Source organism: Lissotriton vulgaris, chromosome 2_1 (assembly GCF_964263255.1).
Source record: "Lissotriton vulgaris chromosome 2_1, aLisVul1.2, whole genome shotgun sequence".
In the NCBI taxonomy this organism is placed as follows: domain Eukaryota; kingdom Metazoa; phylum Chordata; class Amphibia; order Caudata; family Salamandridae; genus Lissotriton; species Lissotriton vulgaris.
In genome coordinates, this window is record NC_141687.1 from 15,822,010 (window position 1) to 15,828,485 (window position 6,476).

Consider the following 6,476-nt stretch of genomic DNA (forward strand, 5'->3'; position numbering starts at 1 on the left):
ACTAGTCGGCACTATCTCGACTTCCCCGAGTCCGCCTAGTCCCGACCCTTCAAATAACGCCGGTGAGAGTCCAATAGAATTAAGATTGGATAAACTGGAAAGAAACCTGAAATAATTCATTTTCCCTGACAGCTGGCAGGCCCTTGTCTGAGGCTGATGTAAAACAAACGGGATTTTTTTTTTTGTATGACAATGAGGCGAATGGCGATCATGTACAGCATGCGTTCGGGGATGAAGAGGGGTTGTGAACTTGTGTGCAAGCGACACTACTTTAACAAAGGCAAAGTCAATGAATTATTTTAGGCAAGGCACCCGATAATTAGCATGACCTCTAAAAGCAAGGACAACAGCTTTTTTGTGTCTGCAGAAGGTGGAAAGCAAGCAGGAGCATCGCGCTGCTGTTCTCCCACAGGCTCGGCTGTCAGTAATAATATACTGCTACGATGGGGATGGAGCTGTGTTAGCTTTTGCCATTACGGGCACACCCTGGGCCCGTTCAGTGGTCCGGTCACGCCGCAGGCACAGCTAGAGGTCTAGGCCCGTTCCCCGAAACGGCATTGTGCCTTGTGGTGTTGGGGGATGGGGGTGCCTGGCTTCTGCCCTCCAGTGGGACATTACTGGCAGGGGTTCTGGGCCCGTTCTGGGTTACAGGCACAGCCAGAGGTTTAAGACTGTTCCCCGAAACCTACTGGATTGATAGGATATTTCTGCAAGATCAGTAATGGGCTGCTGGCATTTATTAATACAAGAACGAGGAGTGACAGAATAACTACTGTTCTGGTATCTTCTAATGGACGTATTTCTGATAGACAATGAAGGCAAGCAAGGAAACAGGCCAAGTATAAGAAAAAGTATGTTAGCCATTAATTTGGAAAAAAACATTATTTTAGCTAGTTTAAAAAAAGTTTACTCTACTATGCTTGATTTCCGTGCATATGAGACAGAACTTTATTGTTGTTGCAAGCACTAGCACACCAAGGTATACTTGAATGTTTAGTCTGCTATTAAAACTCAAATCATCATGCATACTTAGCTTGAAGGATGCCTGGGTGACAGAACCTTGCCCCATTGGCTGAAACATATGTAGTTGTTCTTGCTGGTAGGCTAATAACTCCATGATATCAGTCACCAATATAAAAGAGTGAAACCATAGATTTGAGGAAAATAAATGTGCTAGCTATTGCTAGGTAGACATAATACAGTGAAACCGTGGGTTTTAGGAAAATAACTTTGCAAGGTTGGACCGGATGCAGTGCTCTTTGTATATAATTTACAAGTCTGGGTTGTAGCTGGATAACTACATTGTCTCTTGGAGACTTTAAAAAAAGATGTTATATTTCTAGTTCAGTGGTGCAGACTTTCAAACCTAATCCCGGCAGTACACTTGCATAGTTCAGCAGCAGGTACATTAACTTAAATATAGTTGTAATAAGTTGACAAAAGTTATACATAACATTTATCCTTTTCAAAAGTCCAGCTACTTAAACTCCGAAGAGACTTTTTGATTGTAGAAGAATTTTTATTAAATGTGTTTTTCAAAGTTACAAACAACTTTTTTAATATTTACCATATCGTGTTTTACAATTTTAAAGTAATGTTTTATCAATCACTATGGGCATTGAGGCTACTGAACTAAATATTATAGGCTGCTTGAATTAAGCTGGTAAAACTGAATTACTGTGTCGCGAAATGATGCATGTCTAAAAATGCAATTAATTTAACCTCCATTTTGCTTGTTAAACGAAATTACTGTGTTGCGAAATGATGCATGTCTACAAAGTGTGTCACCAACATGAAAAGTTTGGAAAGCACTGCCTTAGTCTTTCAATCAGTTTAGATGCAGATATTTTTATAGTTGGAAGCTCTTTCCTTAGCTACATACGTGTTTTTCTTAATTTCTTAGTTTAAAACAACCTCGTTTTCTCAACTGAAACTAAACCCACTGCAGACCTTATTTCATGCAGGGATAATATGAAATCTTCCCTAAGGATATGCAAAATGGCGGACGTTGCGTCTTGTGCTTTCTCTAGTAAGGTAGTCCAACGTCAAGTTACAAGTGTAGTGTGTCCTGTACTCCAGAAAGTGGATTATAATTGCTGCTCTTGGATAACTGAATGCATTTCTCAAGCTGAGTTTGTGTAAGGAAGCACATCGTCCATGGTGATGACGTGCAGACCTCTTAAAGCTGATAAATATATGCTGGTACCAAATTATTTGAAGTTTTTGCAGGACAAGGTTCTGAGACATCAGTGTGCCTAATCTTGCAAGATCTGCTGAATGAGATTTCAGAAAGCAAAAAAAGCAACAGAATGTATTTAGGTTAGCAACTCTGCCTACATTTCCTCTCTCTATCTCTCTTTTTCTCTCTCTCTCTCTCTCTCTCTCTCACACTCTCTTTTTCTACGCTCCCTGCACAGGGCCACCATGAGCCTAGAGCCGGCCCTGAGCTGATCGCCAGCCCGCTGGCATGGCTCGGGCCACCCGGCGACGGACCGCTGTGGTGCAGGTGGGGCGACCCTCCCTCGATGCCAGGTAACCGGTTTGACCCGGTCCCGTGTGGCTGGGCCGAGGGGTTTGAAGACTCGTGTGGTCCCTCCCGGTTACCCCGGGAGGGACCGGCGGCTGCGGGGCTGCCTGCTCCCGTCGCACCAGGAACCCCCTTCCTTGCCCGTGGGTGGGGGGGACTCTTGGCCGAGCGCCTGGCAATGTTTTTTTCTCCCAACGGTGCAGTTTGACTCCCAGTGATGAAGCCTTGAACGGGGCGCCGGGCCGACTCGCCGCACGAGCGGCGGATTGACGGCATCACCTTCCTCCCGCCTCCCCTGCACCCGGAGGTGGGCGAACGTTTTAAAAAAGTTGCCTGTATTTGTATTTGTATTTGTATTTTGGATTTGTAGAGCGCCGTATCACCCAGAGGTCTCTAAGCGTTTGGCAGAGGGTGCACACAATACGGAAAGGTGGGACAGTTAGGCCGTGCCCCAGGCCTCCTGAAACAACACAGTTTTCAGCTTTTTCCTAAAAGGTAGTAAACTCGATTCCTTATGCAAGCTCTCAGGTAGATTATTCCAGACTATAGGGAATGTGTTGGAGAACACGCGCCCTCCAAGGGAAGATAGTTTGAACCGAGGGCAGGCCAGAAGTGCGGCATCTGCTGATCGTAGATTTCTGCTGGGAACGTACGGGACTAGACGCTCTCTGATGTATTGTGAGGCTTGCCCGTACAAGGCTTTATGCGTAATGCATAGGCCCTTGAACTTGGCCCGCTGCCTTACCGGCAGCCTATGAAGCTTACGAAGGAGTGGAGTAGCGTGGGTCTTTCTTGGTTTGTTAAAGATTAGTCTGGCGGCGTCGTTCATGACTATTTGTAGTCTGGCCAGCAGTTGTTGAGAGATACTGGCATATAGAACGTTGCCGTAGTCCCACCGTGCAAGTATCAGAGCTGACACCGCCCGTCTGAGCGTATCAACAGTCAGGAGTGGAGAAAGCTTGCCCAGCTGTCTCAGTAAACCCACGCAGGTGCCCACTACAGCTGAGACCTGGGTGGACATAGTGAGTTTGGCATCTATATACAGGCCTAGACTTTTCACGGCCTCCGCAGGTACTGGAGAGGGCCCTAGTTCGGTGGGTCACAGGAGATAGTTCTAAGGACTGGATGCCGTCGTAATTGCAAGCACCTCAGTCTTGTCTGGATTTACTTTAAGCGAATTGGCCGTCATCCAATTGACAATAAATTTTAAGATGTTTTGCATTCTCTGGTGTGCAGTTAGAGAGTTATCTATTTGGATGATGATCTGAGTGTCATCAGCATAGTTGTAGATTCTGGAGTCCATCTGATTTAATGCCGAGATCAGGGGCTGTAGGTAGGCGTTAAACAATAGGGGTGACAAGGCTGAGCCCTGTGGGACTCCACATGTGAGACCCTCTGCCTCCGAAACCAGGTCGGCTAGTTGCACTCTCTGTACCCGGTCGTCAAGAAAGGATGTCAGCCAGGCATGGGCAGTGCCCTGGATACCGAGGTCCCACAACCGCTAAAGCAGTAGGTCATGATTGACCGTATCAAATGCCGCAGAGAGGTCCAACAGCACCAGGGCACACAGGGTTTTCTTATCCGCTCTGAGTCTTAGGTCATCCAGCACGGAAAGCATGACCAATTCCGTGCTGTGGTGGGCCCTAAAACCAGCCTGTTTGGGTTCCAACAAAAAGTTGTTTTCGAGGTAATGTGGGAGTGTGGGCAATACGTGTTGCTCCATTATTTTTGCCAAGAATGGCAGTTGTGAGATGGGCCTAAAATTTTTCAGGACCTTAGTATCTGCCCCTGGCTAATTTAGAAGAGGGATCAGTCGGGCTTCCTTGAGGTTAATAGGGACCTGTCCAGTTGTCAAAGAGCTATTGAGGAGGGATAGTACGTCATCCTCCAGCCCTGGCCAGGCTTGTTTGAAGATCCTAGGTGGGCACGGATTGGCCGGTGAGCCCGATTTGACTCGACCCATCACTACTCCCAACGTCTCCTTGGTGAGTAGGGGCAGTGTAGTTAGGGGGTGAGTGACTGCTGGGATGGTCCCTGTGATGTCTTCCAGACAATCTAGTCTAGGGGTGCACTCAATTTCCGTTAGGAGGTCAGCTATCTTGGTGGTAAAGAACGACTGAAATTTTTTACAGTCTTCTTGCGAGAAGGAGGGGGGCTGTTCTTTCTTCTTCCTTAACTCTGACAGGACCTTGAACATTTCTTTCTGAGGGTTGATTGCTGTCGAGATTCTATCCTCATAAAACTCTGCTTTCCTGGCCCTGATGGCTTGTTTATAGGTGGCAAACTCCTTCACATATACGGCCCGAGTACTGGGATCATACCCCTTACGCCAGGCTCTCTCACTCTGGCGTAGGGAGCTTTTCAGAAGCCTCAGTGCGTCATTAAACCACGGGGCACCTTTACCCTTATCTACGATTTTTACCCTCCGGGCCGGAGCCACTACTTCAATGGCGTTTTTAAGTTTTAGTGTCAGCTTCAGGCTAGCTGCCTCAATATCATCCTACGGCAGCCTATTGAGGTGGGAGGGTTGTTTCCCTAGAGTGGAGACCAGCATATCTGTGCTAATTTTATTCCAACTTCTCACAGCCTGCCACTCCGCCGAAGAGGATATACTTTGCCCTGGAAATGCCACTCTCCCCTGCAGCAGGTGGTGGTCTGACCATGTACAGGGCGAGATGATAATTGGGCTCAGCATCTGGACCGATGTCCAGATCAGATCCAGAGTGTGGCCTTTTTTATGTGTCAGGCTAGTCACCCTCTGAAGCAAATCTAACGAGGTCATAGCCTCTTCTAGCTGCTTTGACATTGCGTCTTTGGGGGATTCCTCCCAATGGAGATTAAAATCTCCCATGACCACAAGACCCTCGTACCTTGACTGCAAGTCATGGACCAGTACCAGGAAAGGCTCGATAATACCCGGAGAAGTCCTTGGGGGGGGCGGTAGACTAGGAGTATCACTAGGCAGTTAGTGGTAGAGCAGAACTTAACTCCCAGAATATCTGCACCCTCCAGACTTTCTGCAGAGATAGTTTCGGTTTTGAAGGAGCTGTTGTAGAGAAAGACCCCCCCCCCCTTCCTACCGCCTTTCCTGTTCTGAATAATGGTGCCGAAATTAGGTGGGAGTGCTGCCACCAGGTCCGGGGTAGAGGAATCTTCTAGCCATGTTTCTGTGACCCCCAACACATCCAGATTGCCTTCTTGGAGCAGCGAAAAAACCTCCAAGTTGTGTTTTTGGAGGGAGCGTGTGTTCAACAGGGCAACGCTCTGTGATGTTACCTTTTTTCCCCTTCTTGGCCTCTCCTTGCTAATGGATGACGTAGCTGAATGCTTTAGCAGCCCCTCCCGCCGGAGTCCCTCCACCGTTGGGGGGTAACTGCAGGGTATTGTTATTTAGAGCAAGCAAGGCTTCCCTGGAATACCATGGCACCGGGGCAGGGATTTTGACCCCTGGTCCCGGCCAGGCGCGGACGGGCGCAGACAGGCTTGCCTTAGGCCCGCGGCTTAGGCCCCCTTTTGTGCGGGCGCTGCATGCTTGCTCCAGCCTGGCTTTTGACCCCGTAGCTCCTCCCACCCACCACTCAGCCCTGCTGTGAAGCGGCTGTCCTGAAAGAGCAACTAGACTGGGGAAGACCCGGAGACCGGAAGTGAGGGAACGGGGAGGTAAATATCAGGGATTACGTGATACAGGTAAAAACAATTTTTAAAAGAACAAGTTTCAGGCAATTTCCCTATTTCAAGTAGCGAAAATCGAGTAGGCAGCAAGGCTACCGTATGGCACACCACCAAGTCTGCTGTGACTCTTGGTGATGAATCACTCGGCTCGCATGTCGATGAAGAACGCAGCTAGCTGCGAGAATTAGTGTGAATTGCAGGACACATTGATCATCAACACTTCAAACGCACCTTGCGGCCCCGGGTTCCTCCCAGGGCTATGCATGTCTGAAGGACG

General features: G+C 48.2%; 1 non-coding gene across 1 annotated transcript; it reads left to right on the forward strand.

Moving 5' to 3' along the window:
- Positions 1-6,322: 6,322 nt before the first annotated feature.
- On the forward strand, positions 6,323-6,476 carry LOC147729469 (5.8S ribosomal RNA). The gene has a single exon (XR_015308973.1). It is a non-coding gene; the product is annotated as a 5.8S ribosomal RNA (ribosomal RNA).